This window comes from Lissotriton helveticus, chromosome 6 (genome assembly GCF_964261635.1).
Source record: "Lissotriton helveticus chromosome 6, aLisHel1.1, whole genome shotgun sequence".
Taxonomy (NCBI): domain Eukaryota; kingdom Metazoa; phylum Chordata; class Amphibia; order Caudata; family Salamandridae; genus Lissotriton; species Lissotriton helveticus.
Window position 1 is genome coordinate 1,760,835,595 of NC_136067.1, and position 25,561 is coordinate 1,760,861,155.

Here is a 25,561-nt window from a genome sequence, read left to right on the forward strand (position 1 = left end):
AATTTCCTACACATAATTTTTATCTATAAGTCCTTAGTGATCATTATAATAAAGTTAATTTTGATACACTACCGACTCTTTTTAACAAAAACCACTCACCACTCACTTAATTTTCTTTGCACAACACTGCCTTAACTCACCAACCCGTTCCGCAGTAGATCTGGCGTTGAAGCACACAAAAGAGACGCTAGGTCTCTTTTGTGGGGCCCGATGATGAAGCATGTCATCACTAGGTGGTGAGTGAGGGCTTTCCTTAACGCCTTAAGTGAAGTTGTTTACCTGCTCCTAACGGTGGTTCGTTACTACCATGGAACACTCTTGTCTTGTTTATTGATTCATACTGGGGTATAAGAGTGTCCCACTACTCTCCCTGCCTCTCTTCTTGTTTTGACATACTTAGCAGCGCAGAGCTGTGAGAGCTTTTTCAACTTAAGCCTTCCGTGGTTGGCTTTTTTTAGTTATTTTAAAACTAATTTCTCACTACCGTGTGGTCACCATGTCAAACTTGGGATTAACGTACTCTGAGTCAGAAATAGCGGACATCCTGTCTGACTCAAATCTATTTACTGACCCTGCAATTTCACAGGCAATTGCCCATACCTAGGCTGTGGGGTTTTAGGTTTAAACCTATAATAACTGATGAAACCCCACTGAAAGAAAAATAGCCCTCACCGGTGAAAACATATAAACACTGAAAAAACACCTGCACAATCACAAACTAAATGCCATTCAAAGAAAGGAAAAAAAGCGAAAGAGTCATTTTGTTCTTACTGGAGGGGTCAATAAAATGTAACTTTGTTATATAAGCTAGCAGTAAAGACTGGCTAACATTATTCTGCTTGAGTTTTGTTCTTTAGGGATGCCACTAAAACATTGTTTCTTCTTCCTTTTACTGTTTTCAGTTTTATGGCCTTTGGTCTAAAAGATGCAGGGTTTAGTTTCACGTTTTAGGTTTAGTTTAATTATTTTATAAACTGTAGAGAATCAGGACATATCAAACTCACATTTGATATTTTGGCTGCATTTGATTCTTTCACTGATAGGTAAAATGGCTAGTTTCATAAAAATCTTTCCTAATATGTGTCTTCACATTTACCCACAGAGAATAGGTAAAAACCCTTAATACATCAGACCATAGTGTCTAGTAGGTCAGTATTGATAGTAGGTGAATTGCCAACACCTCAGGCTTTAAACATTAAATGCAAGGTATAGTGACAAGTATATATATCACCAAGCATCTGGGATAGTGGTGAAAACGTGACACCAGACTTTTGGAAAACACGGAACGCACTGTCACTTGTTATGCTCTGCAAAAAAGGTTCGTTCCAAGTTCAACAAAGATTGGAGTGATATTGTTTGTATTTGTAGTGATTCAGCTACGTATATAAAAAATTTGTGTGATGACCTGTCAAAATGTATACCCGAGCTGAAGTGATTCCCTGTAGGAGATCCTTGCCACTTGTTAGGTGGTATGCTGAAAGCATCTTTACAATCTTCAGAGTTAATGAGGGATGCTATTGACTTTTTAGTCCATTCTGGTGCACTGTTTTCTTATGCCCAGGAACTAAAACGCAAATATTTATTATTTCGTGCTTTATGTGGCATCAAAGAAAGAGCCATCCCAACTGTGTCCCTTAGCTGACGGTTCTCAGCGCAAGGGGCTATGAATGTTGAGAGGGCCTTTTCACTGAAGTTTACATGGGAAGGAAAGTACGAGCGCACATGACCAAAGACTCACTGAAGAAGTATTGTATGGTGTACTACAATAAGATTAATTTGCTAAAATCTCTTTGGACCTCATATACCCTATACGTACACTGTCTATATACCATGTTCTTTCGGTGCAGAAAGCAAGCAATGATAAATGCAAAACGTTCCATAAACACCGGAAAAACACTTTTTCTGTTGTTTTTTTGTGGCGTGAAAATGTGTAACCACTGATAACAACTGTTTTTTAAGATATTGAAAACACTGAAAAAACCCCACCAGAATTTACCAAAAATAGAAACTGAAAACAGGACAGCCTACCCATACCTCTGAATGGGAAAAGCTTACTGAGGTTAAACGTGAGAGGATACGTACCATCCTTCATGGTACTATATTAAAACAGTACCTGATGAAGAACACGGCCCCCAAAGGGCTACTGGTCACAAATGCCCCCAGGATTTTTCTAAATGATGCCACCTTCAGGAAGGAACGGGCCATGATAGCGTGGCACTGTACCCCCGACTGGCTCGTCCTTATAATTAAGACAGCACTAAGACTTTCTGAGACCCTATTGATTGAAATCCAAGAGACTGAGACCCGCTTCAAAACAACAATAACAGGCTTAAAAAAAAAGCTGGACGAAATCAATAAAGACCTCAATGAATATAAAGAGAACTTAATGCAAGCTAAAGTCACTAAGTTTCAAAAAGACTTAGCTAAATTTGAATTTGAAAAATATACCCTTACCCAGCGGCATCGTTCACATTGCCCACAAGAAATTCAACTAACAATGCTCAATCGGATGATGATTCATTTAACAGTAGTGGTTCAAGTACCGGCTGCTACAAACAAGGTAGAAGGAGAGGTAATAGAGATAACCGCAACAACAGAGGGCGACCTGCATTTCACAACCAACCACAAAGATGGCCCATACCTCCACAAATGATGGACATGGCACAGCAGTTCCCTTTTCATCAACCACCTTACCCAATGATGGGTTGAAACCCGGGCTTCATGCCACCAACCAACTTCGCTCCCCAATATCGCCAGCCTTTTTTAGGTGTGGGCAGGAGAGGAAGAGGGAAGAGAAGAGGGTCCAACCAAGTATCGTGGGAAGACACGGACATGGTGAGCAACCACACCCGCAACAAGGACCAGCAGCCGGGAACGAGCGGCATCTAAGCTTGATAACAAACCTCTCTGACAAATCTTATCACCAGTAGAAACCAAGGTTTTGGAAAAAGGATTAGGTTTTATTTCCACTTCCCGACCTGACAAGTTTAGACTCCACTGCGAGCTTGGAGCTTTCTTTAGGAAGTTGAAACTCAAGGCCTTCTTCGAGGGCAAGGAAGACCCCAACGAGGCACTCCGAAATGGTGACACTGGCCTCAGATTGAGTTCCACTTTCAACCCCCGCCACACACTGTGCCGGCGACCATCACAGCCTTCGAACAGGCAGTATTTCTAGACCTTGAGAACTGTCAAGACCCTAAATCTTTTAACAATTTCACCACTGCAGAATATCATGCATTGCAAGATTTGCAAAACGATCAAAGCATTACTATCAAACCCGCAGACAAGGGCGGGGGACTTGTCATACAGAACACTAATGACTATGATAAGGCATGTCGGTTACTTCTCAACGAGCAAAAAAACTACAAACTTTTGACGATAGATCCCACAGAGGATCTGAGAACACGGATCTCGACACTAGTAAGGAGAGCAGAAGAAGACGGACTCATTTCAAAGAATGAGGCGGATTTCCTCAATACTAATGAGAGCACAACCCCTTACTTCTATACTCTCCCCAAAACACACAAAAATCGGATGCCACCACCCGGACGTCCTATCGTGTCAGGGATTGGCTCCTTACTGGAACCTTTATCGCTCTTCTGCGACCATTACTTGAAGCCAATAGTACAGAGCACTCCCACCTACCTCAAGGACACTAAGAGCCTTCTCCAGTTACTCGAGAACCTGAGTTTCACTGAAAATACGGTAACGCTAGTCACGCTTGACATTGAGAGCTTAAATACTAGTATTCCCCAGGACGATACCATCAAGGTCCTGGGGGCAGCTTTAGACTCCGTAACTTGGAACTATCAAACCTCTAAGAATTTCATTTTGGAGTGTGCCACGTTGGCACTTAAAGAGAACTTTTACTCCTATGATGGTAACCTCTACCTCCAGTGTACTGGTACCTCTATGGGCAGTACTTTTGCCCCGCGTGTGGCTGGTCTTTATGTAGCAGACTTCGAGGCCAAATACATCCTGCCAACAAACAGCCCTTTCTCTCAGTCTATACAAGTCTGGCGTCGCTACATCGACGATGTCCTGGTCCTTTGGACCGGTGACGATGAAGAGCTTCAGGCCTTCTTGACATGGGTTAATACTCTCGACCCCAATCTGAAATTTACATACGCCACCAGCAAAACTGAAGCTACCTTCCTGGATGCCACAATTCAAGTCTCTGGAACTAGGCTCACTACCAAGACTTACCACAAGCCAACTGCCAAAAACAATCTTCTAGAGTATACAGGCTTTCATCCTCGTCCCTTGAAAGAGAATCTCCCTTACGGCCAGTATTTACGGCTGAGACGTAACTGCTCTGAACTACAGGATTTCAAAACACAATCTGCGGAATTATCTACTAAACTCAAGGTCAGAGGATACCCAACCGCAATCCTGAACAAAGGTTATAAAAGAGCTCGCAACCAGCCAAGGGAGGCTCTCCTTGAGGAAAGGGAGAACAACACAAAGGACATCCCTTTGACATGTGTAACAACACATAGCACATTGTCAAATATAATGAAAAAATCGATAAATAAAAACTGACGAATTCTGTCCAGCACCAACAAAACTTGGGAAAAACCTCTCTTCTCCTTCAAGAAAGGCCGGAGCATAAAGGATGCACTGGTCCACACACGACTAAGACCTAAAATCACAGAAGTATCGAGATCGGTAACTGACATCTGGGGTCTTCCAAAGGTGGTGGGCCACTACCCGTGTTCCAACCGTAGTGTCTGCCACTTAACAACGCACTCAAAAACGTTAGAACTAGAACCAGGCAAGACGTGGACACAAAGAGATCATACAAACTGCAACACACAGAACGTACTTTATCTTATTACGTGTCCCTGCGATCTACGCTATGTAGGTATGACCAGCAGAAAGGTCAAACAGAGAATCTGTGAACATCGGTCCAACATCAGATGTAAAAAATCCACCACCAAAATGAGCAGACACTTCCTGGAACTCAATCACACCACAAACGACATGCACTGGACAGTCATTGAACACCTTGGGAGTGGCAACAACGTCAATCACCGCCTTTTCGAAAAAGAACAGCGGTGGGTCTACAGACTTGGGACCCATACTCTCGGATTAAATGACGATATCCCATGGAACTCTGTCTTGAAGTAAACACAAAGGAAGCCGGGCATCCCTTAATCACAACCCTAGATTGATTACTGTATTACACCTATTTGAATTGTTACTTACAGCATATGTCCACCACTACATATGACAGTTAATGGAGCGTTTTAGTCAACGCCCCCATCTAATCAACCCGTTTGTATTATGTATCAGTATACCCCCTGTGCACAGTGCTTACACCATTTGACTCTCTGGCACACTTTTTGCTTGTTTAACATACCAATGAGAACTGTTGCATTTCTGTTTGTACAGTGAATGTCAGCATTAACTCCCGTGCTCCTCAGTAGAGAACCGATCATTCACTCCTTTTTAACGTTTAACTGTGTTGTCCCTAACAACGACAACACCATCCCTGATCGGCCCATGATAACCACGCGACGAAATAAATGACGTCTCGGATCGTTTTGTGGCCCTCACCTATACTTTGATGTGGCCATGTCTCTGTACTGTCATCTTCGATCTCTATTATAAATCAGCAGAACTCCCGGGCTCCTGATTTGTGAACCGGCCCTACTCTGCATTACTCGATTGAGAAGGAATCACTCGACTTCTCTTTCTGTTGTCCCTAACAACGACAACATCATCCCTCATTGGCTCATAGAACCACGCGTCATTGCATCGGTAAGCGCCGATTGGCCCACACCCATGCCTCGACGTGGCCCGACCGCGCCCACCCGGAAGCAGACTACCGCGAAATACTTACTTAACGCCCTCGCTGCCTCGCGCTCACATCTTCGGGGTCCAGTCGAGGGTTGATGCAGGTATACAACGGGTGCCGAGCGTCGAGGGCCTGAGTAAAAAAGGCAGAACCCTTCGCTAAGCTAAGTACTAATCCAAAGCTGTATGACTGATTGTACGTTTATTCACTTTGTTTTGGCAATTTGCAGGGTGTGCCAATTACGCTCCCACCCCCCTCCTGTGACCCATGATGTGAATCCTTGACACCAAAAAAGTGAGAATTTTTTAATCTGCTAGCGCGATCGCGCCTACATGTTAGTTTGATAGCGATTCTGAAACAAAATCCCCTTGTGAATAGCATTGTTTGTATATTGCATGTATAGTACACATCACTACCCACCTCTACCGCTCTATAAATCTGGGGACCATGGTGGTGTTAACTATATTGTTACTCTGCCACACAATGCCTCTGAAACCACCAACTGGAGCACAATGGACTGACATTAAGTGATCAGCATCACAAGTCATTGTATGTTTTGTCCTTCATGTTTGTCCTTGTTATTCTTTTTCCCACAGGTGCAGAAACCGTAAGTTCGGAAGCCTCCTAAACCAGGAGTAATTAGGAAGACATTATTTTCTTCCTAATTTTTTGCACTTTTCACTTTTTTGTTATTTTTCACTTTCACGCCCCTAGGTAAGGGTGGGCCTTAGAGAGTCCATACCACCAGGGTTTAATATACACTGAGTCCTGAGGAATGCCAGGTAAATTCATACCATTTCGTGGCTGAAACATGTCGACTGATATTAGGAAACTACCACTTAATTAACTGTGGACGAATTTCCTACACATAATTTATTATTTTTATTTTTTATTTTTTTTTTGTTCAAAAACCTTTATTGGAGTAAGCATAGAAAAGTACAAGAATGGGCCTACAACCTCACGGGCTGGCCGCTAATAACAAGGCACAATGCATGAAATAGAAATGTACACCCGTGGTCAGGTACAGCTCAAGCACAAAGCATTACTCGACATATATCACAGAGCAACTTGAATTTTTTATTTTACAAAAGAAAAACAAACACTAAAAGGCGAATGCACGATAATTAAGGTCAGCCCAAAGAACGGAGGGGACGGTCCACGATCAGGAGAACACACCCAGAGCCCGGAGGCTCCAATCAAGTCGGGAGGGGGGGAGGGGAGCAGCGGGGAGAACCGGAAATATAGAAAAAAGAACCCGTATGGGAAGGTTCCGGGAACGCACGTCTAGGGAGATAGGACAATCTCAGCAGTGCCTACAAGGGGAGGGGTGCAAATATCCCCACGATAATCATTCCACTGGCCCCAAACCTTCGTCCACGCCCCGGGTCTGCCCCTGGCCACATAAACCGTCTTCTCACGAAACATGGACCAGTCCATGTTATCTTCCCACTTCGAGACCTCAGGGGGCCTGGAAGCGCCCCAGAGTTGCGCAACATCCCGCTTAGCAATCATGTATCCCAGGGTAGCCCATCTGGTCTGGGCCACAGAGTAGTCAGTGGGCTCCCACACATTCAACAGACATCGTCGTGGCTCCGGCTGCAGGGCAACACCAGTCACAGCAGTCATCACCTCAAGCACAGCAGTCCAGTAAGTCGCTACAACCGGGCACTCCCAGAGGATATGCAAAAAGGTCGCACTCAAACCACAACCACGCTTACATAGCCCATCCGAAGAAAAGCCCATCGTCACCAGACGCGGACCCGTGACATAAACTCGATGAAGAATCTTAAGTTGAACCAAACGGAGACGGGCAGGAATGGCCACCTCCTTGGGAGAAGAGAGTGCCGACTGCCAATCCTCGTCGTCCAGTTCCAACCCATCGCCAACCCAAGCTTCCCGAAGTCGGACCAATAAGTCCGCCCGATTATTGATCAATTTCTTGTAAATCAGAGAAATAGTACTATCGGGAAGATGCCCATCAAGGACACGGTCCTCGAGGGGGGAAGATTCAGGCAGGGCCTCATCAGGAACCAAAACTGAGGCGAGGGCGTGCCGGACCTGCAGGTAGCGAAAAAATTCCCTACCACTCAAACCATATTCCGCCTGGAGGGCCTGGAACGACTTCACACAACCGTTCGAGCACACATCACCCACCTTACAAATCCCAATCATATCCCAGCGGTCGAAACCCTTGGTAGACCAAAGCCCGCCCAAACGTTCCGAGGCATAAAGCGGCGTCGCCAACGTCAAACGATCCTCCCACCCCAAACTCACATTCGCAGCTCGCCATACAGTTACTGCGATCTTGGATGGGCCCACAAGATGGCGCCCGGCCGAACGAGAATAAAGTGCTCTAGTAAAGTCCCCACCCGGGAGCTGGAATCTGTCCATCTCGAATGCAGGATTACGACCCGGGGAAAACATCACGTAATTAATGGCAGACAACTGGGAAGCCCAGTAATATCGCCTGATATCGGGGAGCACCATGCCCCCGTCATACCAAGGGATGGTGAGCTTTGCGAGCGCGTAACGCGGACGCCCATCCCATATCAATTGCCGTTGAAGACTCTCAATCTCTTGGAAATAGGTCTTAGGAATAGCGTCATAGGAGTTTTGGAGCGCGTAAAGGAATCGCGGCAAGGACATCATTTTAAACAGAGCCGCCCTGCCCAGAGGAGACAAAGGAAGCTTACGCCAACGGGCCACATCCAGGCGCAATCTAAGCAAAGGTGGGAGGAGATTACGCTCAAAGCGGAGCGTCGGGTCCAACGTAATAAAAATCCCTAAATACTTGAAACCCGAGTGGACCACCTGAATAGGAAGTCTGCTCGGCAAGGGGGGCAAAACCCCCGAAAGAACATATACACAGGACTTGGTCCAGTTAATAACAAGGCCCGAATTGGCTCCAAAGGACGCAAGAACGTCAAACAGAACAGACAGAGATTTACGCGGGGAGGTGAGATATAAAAGGATATCGTCCGCGTAAAGCGAAACGCGGTCCTCAAAGTCCAGAGACCAGCGGATCCCCTTGAGGGAAGGTTCCCACCGAAGCCAAGCAGCCAATGGTTCCATGGCGAGCGCAAACAGTAACGGAGACAAGGGGCATCCCTGACGGGTACCCCTACCAAGGGTGAAAGGAGCCGAGACCCTACCATTCACCACTACTTGCGCCAGAGGTTCCGCGTACAGTAACTGGACCCAACCAATAAACTCAGGCCCAAAACCAAACTTCTCAAGAGCCGCCCAAAGATAAGGCCACTCCACCGTGTCGAAGGCCATGGAAGCATCCAACGATGCCAAAATGGCCGGCTCCGTCAGAAGCCCCGCCCCCGCGACCGCGCCGTGAAGACGACGCAGGTTCAGAGCCGTGTTGCGATGCGGGATAAATCCAGATTGATCCGGATGGACCAAGTCACTAATGACCGTCAAGAGACGGGATGCCAGGAGTTTCGCCAACACCTTGGGTTCAACATTTAGCAGGGATATGGGCCTATAGGAGGAACAAAGATCACGTGGTTTACCCTCCTTGGGGATGACAACTATTGTGGCCAGTCTCTGATCATAAGGGAGAATACCCCGTTCCCGGGACTCCAGAAACATGGCGCGAAGATACGGAGCCACCCTATCGGGACGCAACTTGTACAATTCGATTGGCAACCCGTTCGGGCCCAATGCTTTGCCCGAACGGAGGGAACGGATGGCAGTAGCTATCTCATCAACCGTAAAGGGGGAGTCCAACGCCACACGGTCTAAATCGGAAACAATGGGCAGGGCTATATCACGCAACAGAAGGCGAGAGTCAACCACATCCCTCACAGACACAGGGGTATACACCACACGGAAGTAATCGGCAAACCGGTCAACTATTCCAATCGGGTCCGTTACACTCACACCACTCGCAGACTGAATCACGGGTACCACACGATTAGCTCTCTCCTTCTTATCCAGCCATGCCAGCAATTTACCCGCTTTGTCACCCACATCATCATAATTTTTATCTATAAGTCCTTAGTGATCATTATAATAAAGTTAATTTTGATACACTACTGACTCATTTTAACAAAAACCACTCACCACTCACTTAATTTTCTTTGCACAACACTGCCTTAACCCACCAACCCGCTCCGCAGTAGATCTGGCTTTGAAGCACACAAAAGAGACGCTAGGTCTCTTTTGTGGGGCCCGATGATGAAGCATGTCATCACTAGGTGGTGAGTGAGGGCTTTCCTTAACGCCTTAAGTGAAGTCGTTTACCTGCTCCTAACGGTGGTTCGTTACTACCATGGAACACTCTTGTCTTGTTTATTGATTCCTTCTTGGATATATGCATGGATAACATTTTCCTTGGTTTTCCTATTTTTGGATTGGATTTGTGATAATTTTCCTCTCACTAATGAATGGCCATTTCCTTCCAGAATGCTGTACAGAACTGGGGGATGAGGTGTTAACGCCTCACTCATTTTCACATAAACTGAAAAGAGACCTGTCCCTTGTGAACATTTTAGCTGTCCCAGTAACTGATGGAACTGTTTGGGATAAGGTCCACTTTGATATTTTCAGTCCTACAGAAACTCTGCAAATTCCTTATGTATTAAAGGTTTCAATGGGTGAAGTTACAATGCGTGGGTTATATTCTGATGACTGGGATGTTGACACTGTTAATTCCATGCTCTCAGAACTGGAATATTATACTGTTTTTGAAAGTGAGGACTTATATCTAAATTCTGCTAATTATGGTGAAATGTTATGTTATCATCATTATGCACATCACAGTAATGTTCAACGCACACTGTTTAATTACACACAATGGGAACATTTTCAACTCCCACGAAGGGAGTTTAAAAACATATATGGATACATTCACATATTTCTCTGGCTATGATTCGAAAGACCCATAATCTTTCTCTTTTAAACTTGTCCACCCAACACCACCAAAGAAATATATGCTAACTCAAACCAAGCTAATATATGCAGATTGGTTTGTCACATAATTAGTTTGAAAGGCTATGAATATTGGAAAGATACCATTGATTTGAAGTCAATTTTGGGTACTAAACATTGGCTGATTGAGGAAACAATTTAGAGCATGCGTGATTCCAACACAAATGAATTTTCTAAATGACACAGTTCAACAGACTACAAATAAAGACATGAATACAACTAATATTCATTCTATTACCCGATTTGATAATTGGCAACATTTAACAAATTACAGTGAAGAACAACTCAATTGTATGGTGCAGAATGGTACATTCAACTCCAAACGTTCCGGTCCAAGCAGGTGATAATTGTAGCCAGTGGAAATAAATGGTTGCTATGCTTTTATTCCACACCGGGGTTTAATGCAAGCAGACCAGACCCTTGTTATTCCCATTCTCAACATTAAGGAAATAGACGCCACCTTTTCAGAAGGGAAATTGTGTCAACAATGGTTGGAACATTCCACACTGTCTAGAGTTAAACAACGTCTCTCTCTCCTGTCGGATGAAATGGATCTGTCAGACTTCTTGCTGGGTAAGTCTCTGTGTTCTAAAAGATTTATTTATGCCACTTACAATGAAATTTGGAAACTGACGCAGATGGAAGCTGCTCTACGTTTACGACAAATTCATCAAGATAATTTGGATAAAGTACTTGCTGTTGTTTATAATAGCATTAATGCAATGTATTCCCGCATCTACAGCTAGAATAACATTGTGTAATCTGTTATTGATATTATGCAAAATGACATGTCTTCATTATGCCATGGGCAAAGTCAGCTTAAATCTATTATGAAAACTAGTTGGACACTTCAGGTGTTAAAATCTGGCCCAGAGCCATGGCATTATTTATAATCTACTCACCGAGTCTTGCTTTTTAACCTGACAAGCAAACAGAGTTAGACATCGAGAAGTTAGAACAACTGCCTTTCACAGTAGCTGAATCATCTTCTGCAGTGTGGTTAATTCATGATGTAACATCTTTGCCAATTTCAATATTTCAGTTTACATTTTGCATGGAACATTTTCCAGTAGGAAGATATGAACCACTGGGAGGGAGCTTTATTCACAAATTGTGGTTACTGATGTGAACGAGCAGACAAAGAAGTATTCCTTACTGGAATTTAGTATGAGTCTTCCATTGCCACTCACTTGTTTGCAAACATATAATTCATGAAGCATGTAACAATTCAATAGCTAATTTGGCCTGTTTTCTAAAAGGAAAACAAGCACCTGCAATTCTCCCCTATATTATCGTACTTTCCAATGGAAGTTATTTGATGCTGAACGACCAAGATAGTTGTAGGATGAGAGCAGGTGTTCCCCACTGCACAAGATTCCTAATGTTTATTTGTAGACTTCAATTACAACTTTGAAGGCTTATTTTAACAAGATAAGCAGACTCAAAGCCTTATTGTTTCAAAAGGACGAGGCATTAACATCTGCCTTAGCAACCTTTGAACTACAGGTTGCAAGGACATCCAGTGGAATACAGCCACGTTTAAGCACTAACCTCCCACAGCATTTTAGTGAGATTGTGCATTACATTTTTAATGCTTTCAATACTGCAGTTATAGCACACTTTTTTAAAGCAAACAGGATTGGCTTAGTCAGTACCTTACAGAGACTCTTTGGAGTAATACTGGTCTTTATACATTCAAATGTTGACGTGCTCAATAAAAGTATGCTAGCTGCTTGCTATTCTGCTTTCGCCACTTGCTGGTACTTTAGTCTTCTAGCCACTAAATCGAAGTACTTTGTAAGTGAGCAGTTTAGCTGCATCTCTTCTGGGTTAAAACACAGTTTTACAGCCTTCCTGCAGGTCCTGATGCCCTTCTGATTCCATATTGCTTGAAGTAAGGTGTGCCTTATGTCCATCAAGCTTGGGCAGATACAAATAATGTATATTAGGTCCTCATTTCCTGTTACACAAAGACAACAGGACTGTTCTTCTTGTCCCCTTTTCCGAAGTGCCAGATGAGGGAGAATTGGTAAAATGGCAAAACGCAACATTAAAAAAAATCTTTTATCTTCTGTTTGACTCCTTTTTTCAGGTAAGCTTGTGGCATAAGAGCTTTATAGTCATTCAGCACTATCCATCCCTGAGCCCTGTTGGCCAGAGTTTCCTTGTCTTCTGTTTTGGATATAATTTTTGTTACTCAGGTTACAACCTTTTTAAAGCTCTTATGATCTGTGGATGATTCCCAGAGGTTGGTCAGTTTGAGGCTTTCCGGTGATTCCAACAAGTACTCCTGGCAGGTGATTTCTCTCGATGTGACAACTCGGTCCAGAGGTGGGCATTTAGAAATCCTTGCTCTGCACCTCTGATCGTGTGGCAGCTTTGTATATAAGCACCCCTTCTTTCCACTGTTTGCTTCTGAAGACCAAATTCAAGGCGTATTTGGGCAGGTGTCAAATAGTTAGGTAGCTGAAAGATTGTTCTATATGTGCTACTAATTATTTTATCTAGGACCAACGCATCTTTCCCTTGTGTTGATACGCTCCCGTGTATGAGCATTGGCTGCAGTCATGTTCTAATCACTTGTAATAGAGGGTCTAGTGTTCGGTCTTGTAGAACTTTGTTCAGGGGCTTCATTGCGAGATAACTTGTGGCGCCCTTTCGACGCAGGGCCTCAAATTGAAGTTTGTATGAGCCTCTGCTATCCAATAATACCCTGAGGTACTTGTAGTTAGTTACCTGGTCCAGGCTCCGCTCTTCCAGGTACCACAACATTTTCTTGGTCTTATTGTGGTTCACTGTCATAATTTGTGTTTTGTTTAAATTATTGCTTAATGCGTGATGTTGCGAAAATGTATAAGTGGTGTCCAGAAGGTGTTGGAGGCCAATTGGGGACCGGTTTATTAAAACCAAGTCGCCAGCATATAGGAGATTCAACAGAAAGATTTTTCCTAATCTTTGGGCATGCGATGTGGTATTGTCCAGTTCCCCTGGAAGGTCTGCTAAGAAGAGGTTAAACAGCATAGGGGCTAGAAAGCACCCTTGTTTTAGGCCTTTGGAGGTTTAATTCACCTTGAGAGGTGCGTCCCGGATCCCAGTTTGATCTTGACCAAGGTGTTGGTATGTAATGGGATCAGCTGTTTCAGGAGAGGCCTAGGTATCCCCCACTTTCCAACTACTGCCATAGTTTAGCACGATCTACATGGTCAAACACTGCGCATTAATCTATAAAGCATAAACATTGCACGCTCTTTGCCTCTTTGGCTGTATCTATCACAGATCAAAGACACAAATATGGTCACAATCAGAGATACTGCAACATGCACCTCCAGACAACAAATGGCATCAGATTTCACGCGAAACATACAGACCAGGTCAGTCTTGGAGTGGAACAGCCACAACCATCAGCACCATAATGTTTGTTGTGGTACCCTGTCCTCGGCAGAACCCTGTTTGATTTGAGGGGATAATGCGTTTTGTCAATGCCCAAGATATTAATTCCTCCAGGACTAGCCCTGTGTAATACTTTGCCTCTATATCAATTAAGACGATAATGGCTTTGGTTGCTCCTGTCGCCCTGCTTGTAAATTGGACTTATTATCGATCCTCTCCAAGATGCCGGGCTGGTTTCTGATTCCTGAATGCCCTTGAAAATTGGTACCAGTGTGTTGTTCCAGAATTCAACATAATGCTTATACATTATTGGGGGTATTCCATTTGGATCAGGGGGTCCTTCCGACTTGCCTTTTAATATTTGTGTCTCAATCCATGCTGCTGTTATTTCATTACTATGTTCTTTGTTGCTTGGTGGTGATTTTGAGCTCATTATTCCTTCCACCTCTTGGTCCTTTTGTTTATACGGTATCTCAACCTGTTTGAGGCCCTTGCTAATCCCTTGTTTCGTTTTTGCTGTGTTGTTATCACTCATGTTCCCCTTGATGATCCGTGAGTTTTCTTCAGCTGAATTCCCCTCTTGATTTTTATCATTAAAGTGGTTGTACAGATGATGTGCCCAATCGGCTTCAGTTATATATGAATTTATTCTGTGGTGGCCTGGCCGTTGGAGGCTATGGATTGTCTGCCAAAACCTGTTACTGTTTTTCAGTTTCGAGTCATGCATTATCTTTGCCCAGAGTTCATCGTTCACTTACCTTTTCTTTTCCCAGGTCATCTTTTGTAACATTGCCTTTAGGTTCCGTAGCTCTCTTTGCAGGGCTTCGTTTTGTGGTAGTATACAAAGCTGTCTTAAAGTTTGATTTATTTTCCGTTTAAGTTTTTTTTATCTCTGGTGAGATTGCCTTTCCTAGTAAGGGACCCTGTGAATTCCCTATGAAGGTCTTTGGCTTTTTGGCATGCTTTGTCAGGAGGTCCATTGTAAATGCCTCCCAAACCTCTATTGGGTTTGTGGTCAAGTTGTTGTTTCGGTGGATGAGTATCTTCGCATTAGTGGATAGCACTTCGATCTTGTCAGGCTTACACCTTATTCGTCTAAAATCTGAGGTGTACTCAGAGCCAGCTTTATCCCTGTTTCCATGTGACTCTCTCTGGTTACACTCAGTGTCACTTCTTGCGGTAGGTGGTGACTTTGACCATTTTTGCCCCATCTAAAGGAGTCTATGATGTCAAACAAGGGAAGAGTTGCCAAAGTGAAGTCTAGGTAGGATGAAAAGGTTGCAGAGTGATACGTTGATGCTGGCGGGTGTCCTCTTTAAATCGACTGTTCAACGCCCTCAGGTCTAGTTGTTCCAGATCTTTAAATAATTGAATTGAACATCTTATTTGTTTATTTGGAAGTGCTGGGGCTTCGTTTGGTATTCCCCACACTACATTGAGTTCCTGTGCTAGTTCGTCTCCTAAGGCTGTTCCGAAGAGGAAAAGATTGAAATTGCCTGCCAGGATTAAAATCTCCACATCCCTCTCTTCTATAATTCTTACCAGTTAGTTAACCAATTCTTTTGCCCCTTTAAGTCTATGCTTTGGATGTATGTATGAGTTGATTATAATAAGTGGCTGGTCCAACTTTTTGATTTTGATTGTTATGGCTGTTGCCTGTATGATACTTGGGGCTGCGATTTTAACCTTGATCTCTTCTGTTGTTCCTATTGTGAGTATTGAGGTAAATGTCATCAGGCCGCCTGAACGATGGCCGAAGGTTGAACCTCTGATAGCTGGAACGGTTTGTGACGTGTATTCTTGTAGAGCTATCTCGTGCTCTTTCCAGGTTTCTTGGAGTAGTATCAAGTCAAATGACCTTAAGTAATTGCATAACTCGGAGGGGGGAGGAGAGGAGGCCCCCCCACTGCAGCCGCCACCGCCAGGAGTCACGCTGTTGGTATTTACAGCGCCGTCGCCCCGGGACTACATCTCCCGGTAGCCTCAGCGGCGGCGCTGCCCTCTGACACCGGGATAGCGCCAGGAGGCGCCTTTAAAGCAGCGCTCCGCTCGGCGGAGCGCGGGGACATTGCATAACTCGGAGGGGGGAGGAGAGGAGGCCCCCCCACTGCAGCCGCCACCGCCAGGAGTCACGCTGTTGGTATTTACAGCGCCGTCGCCCCGGGACTACATCTCCCGGTAGCCTCAGCGGCGGCGCTGCCCTCTGACACCGGGATAGCGCCAGGAGGCGCCTTTAAAGCAGCGCTCCGCTCGGCGGAGCGCGGGGACATTGCATAACTCGGAGGGGGGAGGAGAGGAGGCCCCCCCACTGCAGCCGCCACCGCCAGGAGTCACGCTGTTGGTATTTACAGCGCCGTCGCCCCGGGACTACATCTCCCGGTAGCCTCAGCGGCGGCGCTGCCCTCTGACACCGGGATAGCGCCAGGAGGCGCCTTTAAAGCAGCGCTCCGCTCCGCGGGACGCCGGGCGAAGCCCGGGCAAAGGGCGGGCCCTCTGTGGCCCTCAGAGGACCCGAGGAGGACGGGACGGGCCACCCCACTTGATCCACCACGGGAGGAGGTATTGTGATGCTTTAATTCTTATATTGACTATATCGGCGTTTCATTCATTGACATAGACACTATGTCCATCTGGGAGGAGCTCAACGCCCTGTGTGGCACAAAGTATGCACCAGATGTTGTTATAACCTCCCCTACTGTGAGCCCTAATTGTGTTATCTCTAATGACTTCTCACGGGACTCATCATCACCTATATTAAAATATCAGAAACAAGTAAACGCCTCATCCCTGGATCACACCATTAGAGGGAAACACGACAGCGACATTGTCACTGCGAATAATGCAAATATACAACATCCGTGCAGTGGCCCAACATTATCTCCCTCCAATTTAATTACATCAGCGCTGGACATGGCCGCGGCCAAGCAAGATGACCCTGTCTTGCCTCCCCAAATGACTTTACTGTCTCAAATTGAGCAACTCTTGTTAACTGTTATTTCACCTTTGGTCCTAAAAATAAATGAGTTGGGGGATAGGCTGAATAGCATCGAGGAAGCAATAAAAAAGTATCCTCTTCCGAATAACAAATTGGATGTATCCGCCTGCACAAACCCTCCCACTGTCACTGTCCCTGAAAAGTACAAGTCTAATACCTGTAAAAATGGCGAACATCAACTACGGCCCCCTTGTATACCAATTTCTATAGAGCACAAAGTAACTTCAAAACCCCCGTCACTAACTCATATGGTGGTTCGTCCAGCCCTGGCAAGAATGCCATGTATCCACTTGCCTCCACAGGCTGCCCCATACGTGTCTATCCTCTCTGGGGTTCCTGCCATCACCAAGGGAACACACGAGTCACGGCAGGACCTGCTAGACAAGGCCATCGCCTGGTTGCGGAAAAATAGACCTCTGCCGCCCGGGCTGGATGGTGGCATTTTGGGTATCAGGAGGGTGGGGTGGTTGGGCTCGCTGCCCAAGGACATCGCTGGGGACCTGGTGCTAGTCGAATTCAAGAACAGTAATATCGTCCCTTACTTACGATTTCGCCCCCCTAAGGAGAGAGATGGCACCATTCAAACTTGGGATTTGCACGATTTTTACCCGAGCCCCCGGTATATTTAGTTACACCTAGCCATTTAATCTCTTAGTCCTTACTGGTTTTCAACTTTTGTTATAAAAATTGTATACTAAAAAACCCATCACTAAGAGGATGTCACTGCAGCTTGTTTAATGCCCTTGTTCTAAAGTTGATTATTGAAAATGTAATTTATGTATATTTATGTATATTGATTAGCTGATTCGATATACCTATTTAATTCTGTTTGACTATTTTTGTAATGAAATGTTTGATGTTTTATGTAACCTTATGGTGTTTATCTATGTATTGTTGACGCTTTTATGGTTTTTAAACAAAATCGAATAAAGCTAACTGAACTGAACCTTAAGTAATTTAGTGTTTGCTGATCCTCGGGCTTATTCGTCAGATCGCTAATATTCCAGATACATATTCTAGTTTTTGTTGGGTTAGGCCGGGTACCTCTTGTCACTGCACGCACCCGTTGTTATTGTTCGCCATATGTTTGCCCAGCTGGGAACAGACGACTGTGTTATTGAGTTTTTGGCATATAAAAGGCATCGGTGAAGCCCTGGAGAGTGGCTATATGCTCTTTTTAGAATTGATGTGACTGTAATCAAATTATCCTTATTACTTTCTTCTAGAAAGGGAGTGGGATAGGCTAGTCTTTTTCCTGGTTCAGGCTTTATCCCCCACTGAGAGAATTTGTTAGTTTCCCCCAGGATTCGGTTAGCTATCTCATTTGATTTCCATATTGTCTTTGTCACTTCTGGGCATTGTTGGTCTTATGTAGGTTGAAATTCAATTGCAAGCAAATCTGTTGTGTTAATGTATTCCAGTCCTTTAATTGAGTGGATGAGTCTTAATATGTTTCCCCCTATTAAGGGTATCCACTCTTCCTCCGGATTTGTATTCTGGGACAAATAGAATAGTGTCTGTCTCCTTTGATGCAGTGGCCCGGGTGTCCTGGAATGAGGTTACTTCATAATGTTTAACCCTGTGTGAGCGTTGGTTGTTGTTTGTAGTATCAAGGATAGCAATGTTGGCTCCGTGGGATTCCTCTGGTACCTTCTCTATAGCCTGCCAAATCCTACTTTGCGTATTTTCCCTTGGCAGGTTTTCTGCCGGTCTACATGCGCTGCTCTGTGTGTCGCTTTCCGACTCAGTTCTTTCCCGTTGTTGCATACATGTTGCCATACTACTGACAGTTTGCATGTTGTCTCCAGTAATACCATTGGCATTGGAATTTCCAATATTTTTGGATTCCTCATGGCTTTCAGTCTCTTGTCTAAGGGTGGTGTCTTCTTGGCCTGGGTAAAAATTGAAGTTTTCCTTGCTTGCTCTTTTACCCCAGGGGTTACCACCGGCTGGTTCTCCTCGATGTAGCTCGCTGCAATTGTTTTCCTATTCCTGCCCTTCCTTTTTTGTTTACGCTGGACTTGTGCATTTGTAAATGCCTCTGCGCTGGCTCTTTCATCAGTTGAGTTGGTTAAGATGGAGTTTTCTAGGGTTTGCTTAGTGTTAAGGAATGAATTCTCTTCTTTTTGAAGTCTAGTCTGTTTATTATCCGTTCCTGTTGATCGTTCGCTCAGTCGGAGCTTCCCACGTTAACTTCAATTGTAGGATGCAATGTAGTGTTTAATTTCAGGTCACCTAGAAGGTTCCCTAGCATTATCAGTAGCGTTGATAGCTTATCAATAATTAGAGCACAGATGCAGTTGGTTCGTACAATTTGAGCGTATTGTGCCGCATCTTGTCCCCTTTTGATGAGGCCATTGAGATCTGCGAGTTTCCTCTCTATCCCAGAGGTAAATTCCGCTAATGTGTGAAGGACAGTTAACTGCATGTCTAGTTTATCGGATTGATATTGCAGTGCTGTTGCGGATAGCTGAATAGTATTTAATAAAGTTGGCCAAAATGTGTCTGATAGGCCTTTGCTCTCAGTGCATGGAGGTCAGTTCCTCTGCAGGATGATTTATGGTGGGTTTTAAGTTGTATGAGGCCACTAGATCCTCCCATTGTTGCGATGCAAGAAAGGTCATGTCACTTTCTATATTGCGTAAGTCCTCTTGTGGCAAATGCGTTGAAGAGTTGGCTTGGTCCGTTTCCCTCTGCTGGTTTAGAGCTGTCAAAGTGACAGCTTGTACAATCTTCAGCATCAATGAAGAGCTGTTTTTTGACTGGGATGTTGTAATCCTACCATCCTGAACATTCTGTGATTTCTGCTCAGGTGGGGAGTTGACAAGTCCCTCAGGTTGTTGGATCCCTGATGCAATGGGGTGCTTGCAGATTCTATCACCCTTTCCCTCTTGGCCCCACTGGGTGTTTTGTCCTGGTCCTGTGGACTTTTTAATGGGTTGTCTATTGGGCTTCTGGCCCCAGCAACCCCTTCAGCAGTGTGTCCTCCTTGAATTTCAGCCCCCAATGGGCTTCTCAGCCAGCTTGTGGTGAACGCCATGTGACTTTTGTTCATGTGTATGTCCGCAACTGTGACCTTTGTTGTTGTCGGTGTTTGGGATGAGGGATGTTCTATTCTCCCGGACTTCAATAGGGTTTGTAAGCCCTTGATGTCCTAATTTTTTGTGTAGATTGCTTTGCCTGGATCTTTTAAAAATGTGAATTTAATGTACATTTTTAGCTGGTAGGAGCTTGAGATCTTCTTGAAGGGAGCTGCCTCTATGTTTATAAGCTCTTCTATTCTTTCTCTTTTGTCCCTCTTAGGTATGATGTTTGGTTGGTTTACATTTTTTGATTTTTTTGTGACTGCTGGGATACTGTCATTGCTAGCTTCTATGCCAATGGTCGAACAGGAGCTGATGTCTTTACAGATGCTTTTGTTGGTACTTTATTATGCTTGATTTTGGTTGTTTCAATAGTATCATTAGTTGTGCCTGCCATGTATCTGCAATCTTTTAATACAGCCTCCCTTTTATTCTGTTTAGGTATTTGCTTTGTGATGGACCTTCTTACCCTGCCGACCTTATAACTGACCAGGTGGGTAGGTGGCGGGTGCTGCGGGCAAGTGCCTAAGTTGACCAGTTGCTGGCCGGTTACTATCCACTTTTGGTTAGTAATTTGGTTGGAGCTTCAGTTACTTGAATTGTTTACCTTTTCTTTGTGTGTTTTAGTTTTTGTTTGAGAATTTAAGTGAGGTTTGTTGTTTGTCTCTTTAGTTGTTGCTTTATTTGTTAGATGAACTTAGGGCTCTATCTTCTTCTCTGCTGTCCCACCTTTCGCAACTGTTCTATGTTAATGTGGGGGACGCCCCCTGTATATATTTGTATAATTATTTATTTATCTCCTCCAGTCACTGGTGGCTTGATTCCCTCTATCCTTACATTATTTTCCCTTAAGTTGAAATTAGGGGTGCTTGATTTGTGCCTTCCTTGCACTCTAATTGGTTATCCCTAATTTACCCAGGTCCACTTTCCGTTATGATTATGTTATGGTTGAGTTTGATGGGTTTAACAAAGTTTTACAAAGTTTGATGAAGTTTGAAAAACTTGAAGGAGTTTTGTTTGTTATTTTTTGTTTGGTTTGGTTTTACCTGTTATTGTATCCTGTAGAATTTCAAGCTCCTGTCAAGTTCTGAAAGCTCTTCCCTTCACTGCTGGGGGTGGGGGGGCAGTTGTCAATATTGCTGTGCTGGTTCTGTGGTTGTTCTGAGCCTGCTCAGGGTGCCCTTTGCCTTATGCCTAATGCCTTATGTTTCTGGCAGTAGTCCTGCTCCTTGGGGCTTTTTGTATCCCCCTTCTCCTCCTTTTGTCCCCACCAGCTTGCCCCCCTCTCCCACTGATGTCACTCACTCGACGACGCTGCTGTTGTTGGGTGTCTGAGTGGGCTCAGTTTGGGGGGTCAGGGGGCTGCTGGGGATTTTCTGTGGGCAGCCACCCCCCCCATGAGAGCTGCAGACAGAGGACCATAAGTCAAGAGAGAGGGAAACATGGGGTGGCAGGGCTTTTTGTTTGTGGTCCCTTCCTCAGTCACCCTGTCTCCTAGAGAGGTTCTAGCACAGCTGTGTTCCACGCGTTTCAGGCGTTTCTGGCTGCTGGGAGGGGCCGCTTGGGGAATAACGCAGGAGAGTGGCAGAACCAGCGGGAGGTAGTTAGCAGGTTAGCAAAGCCTCACCACCTCGCCTCCGCTTCCGCCTTTGCTGCGGTCCCGAGGGCGGCTCTCCCGCTCCTTCGCTCCTCAGTGCTCAACGGTGAGTGCTCTCAGACACACGCCCTCACTGGCTCACACTTCGCTCCAGTGACTCCCGCAGCCGCACAGTCTCTCTTGCCTCTGCCTCTTGACCCGGAACCAGAAACTTTCTGTGATTGGCAAGTCCTTAGCGAAAAACTGCTTAAAAAGTGAGAGGGGTAAATGGCCTGCAAGTCTTCAGCTCAGTGAGCTAAACATTTGTCACTATCATCTGCAGAGGAGATTTAAAAACACTGGAGAAACAACTGAAAGATATTTTTAGAAATAACAGTTAAGTGGGGATACAATAGTGATGAAATTGCCAGAATTTGCCAATGATTTCTTTAAGCGTTTAATGGTTGAAGATCAATATCAGTAGAAAAACAAAATGAGAAATCTAAAATGCAAAGTAACATTACTGCTGATGGGAAATTCAGACTAAATTTCATATTAATCATACTTTCGTGAGGTGATCGCTGACAAAATCCAAAAATGGGATTTTCTGAAACTAAAATGGTCGCCCCAGTGCAAGTCCATCTGGAAGCAGAGCACTGCTGAGGAATCGAAGATAACAGTGCCTGACCTTCATTTTGTGCTGTCTCCATTCCACATCCTCATGTCATATTTAAGGAATGTTTTTCAGTCCCAATTTTATTGGTATGTACTGTCTATTTATTCTGCTTAACAATCTTCTTCCAAGGCCCCAGGCTAAAATAACTAGGTAAAACAGAAGTTTTACCTTAAATTTGTTTTGTACTAAAGATAAGTATGGTCCTCATATTTTTGTTGGGGTCCCTCTAAGATCAAACACTTAGATAGACGGATTACTAATTCTATTAGAAACACCGTTAATATACATTTTAAGGAACATATTACAAAATTGGACTCTTTTATTTCCAAATGGACCCCCTTATATCCTTCCTGATGGGTTGATTAGATGTGATTAAAATGATGCTATCATCCCTTATTTTACATCTCAATTGTATGATGCCAGTTATTATTCCTTCCTTTCTATTTAAAATGACTGATTCTATTCTCTCTAAAATGTTATGGAACAGCAAATGTCCTATGGTATCTGACTAAACTTAAGAGAGATCACTTAATAGGTAGAGTTACATTTTTTGATTGTTTTCTATATAGTCAAGCATTTTGTTTGAAACCAGCTTCCTATTAGTTATTAACAACTCAAAACTATTTTTCTCCATTATGGTTTGATGTTGAAAAATCTTTCCCTTTTCAAGAATGTAATTTTTTTTCTGACAGACCACCTTGTTTATTATATTTTATATTTAAATTCACTTGAAAATGGCTTGTACCCTATTTAAGTTTTGGGAAGTCAAAATAATACATTTTCCTTCAATCATCACCTTAATATTTTAAAATCAATGGCATATATATTTTCTGGAATTCTTGGAGGAGTAGAGATGTCTTATAGATTCTGCAGTTATTTGCTAACTCCACTGTTCTATCATTATCTAATTTCCGTTTAAAATGCTTAAAAATACTTTTGTTTGTCATACAAAAGTCATGATGAATAGTCAGTTGCTGTTGGATATTATGATTTTGCACAATTCCTCAGGCAAACATCTTGTGCCATTATTAATATCCAGTCTTAAAGCATCACTTATTTTTCATTTCATTTTCATTTTCATTAAACTTTATTCGGTTTCAAGGAAGAAAACCATAAAAGTTACATTTAATCAAGAATACAAACAAGTTTAAAAGAGGGCGGCACAGGCCAGGTTACATAAATCCATGGGGCCATTACACAAGGGATTTCATAAAAATATGGAAAATCACAATATAATATTAGAAACAATTCATAATAGTACAGTTAAGTCCCAATCGATTAAAAGTCCAGACTTTTCCTGTATCTTAGGGAACATTTTAAAAATCCTACAATCATCGGGATACATTCAGGTTTTAACAATTGAAGGTAAAACAAAGCTGGGTGTGCCTGTGAGAAGTTTAGTTTCTTTAAATGAGGTTTTAAAAACAGTCTGCGGGGGGCCTCACTTATTTATAAATACCTTATAACTATAAACCCCATTAGATCCAAGTCTAAGATTGAATTGTCCTGGGGACAAGATCATCATGTGTCATTGCCTGTCTCATTTTGGAATACAATTTGGTTTGAACTGCAAAAAAGCATCAGAATCCATGGATACTACACAAGTATTATATTTTTTATAGAAGCAATTAAGTTTCACCCCAAAATCCCTTTTCATAATTATAAAACTGATGGATGGCATTGCTCGTCGCTCAATGATACTCAATTTGATCTTATCCATGTAGTATTGTTCAGTCCAAATATTGTAACATTTTAGAAACAAGTTTGAAAACAAATCAAACAATACCTTTTATGCTAATTTCACATTTAAAGGTGCTGATATATTTCTCGATAGTCTTCCTGATATGTGGTCTCAACATATCTTTAACACTAAAATAATTGATCTTTTGATAGCTAATGTCTTCAAAACCTAATTGGAAACAAATTGTAAAAACTGTCAGAAAGTTTCTTTTAAGGCCTGGTGTCACAATCATAGATTGGAAAGGGCATGTTTTACTCTAGTTTAACTTAATATAGCAAAGTTATTCTGGTTATCTATCACATCATCTGTTAATGTGTCTAGTATTTCCTCAAATAAATGGTTGTAAAGTGACTATATACATGTAATCTCTCTGTTCTCATTCTAATGCTTTTTATATACTAAGTTTGTGTGTTTTCCTGTATAATTAGTACTAGGTTGTTTACTGTAACCTGAAGATGCATATTGCAGAAACCATGTTAATCACTTTCCTTACTCTATCCTTTTATCATTGCATTTCTGAGCCTATAGTCATGAAAAATCATTTTATTTTTATTATCTTTAATTAAAATCATATTGATAATTTTATTTACTGTTATATCATCTCATATAAGAGTTATGCTTATTTGCTTAAATTATTGTTGCTCAAATACTATTGTAATTCATTGTTTAATAAAGCTGTTAAAATATACAATTCTGCCAATTAAATCTTTCTAACTTAAAAGACTATTAACCAGTTGTAGTTGCCTTCATGAAAAGTCCCAAGTTGCTGTTCAGGAAGGATGAGACAGGGGTTAATTGATGATGACTTGGGCATGAATGCCCACTTTCTGGAACTTTCCACCCCCCACCCCCACTTTAAAACCCCTGCACAAGGGAAATATTTGATTTGATGTGATTTGATTTTGTAAAGTGGGTAAATTTCACATTAATGGGTGTCCTGTCGTTGAGAGAGCTGTACTGCAGAAGAATTATGAAAACAAACTAGTTTCTGAGAATATTCAGCACAACGTAGGAGCATTACAAGCTTGGGCAGCAATCACCAATAAGGTACAACCATCCATATGGGCTTTCTAATTTGGAAATGTTAACACAGTGCTGAGTGCTGGAGCCGAAACTGCCCCCAGGAATGTAAGTAGGGCAGACAGAATCCATTAAACTGTAGGGGGCAGATTGTGTACAGCCTTATGAGAGAAGCAGGGGGACGTAAATGTGTAGCATTGTGTTTGGGAAGCCAGTGGAAGGTAGAATTATGATCAGTAACACTTGCGTCCTTACTGAACCATAGGTTAAGATGCGCTGCAGCATTTTGAACGAGCTGCAGCTTTTAAAGAAGGAAGTTAGGTAGACCTAGGAACAAAG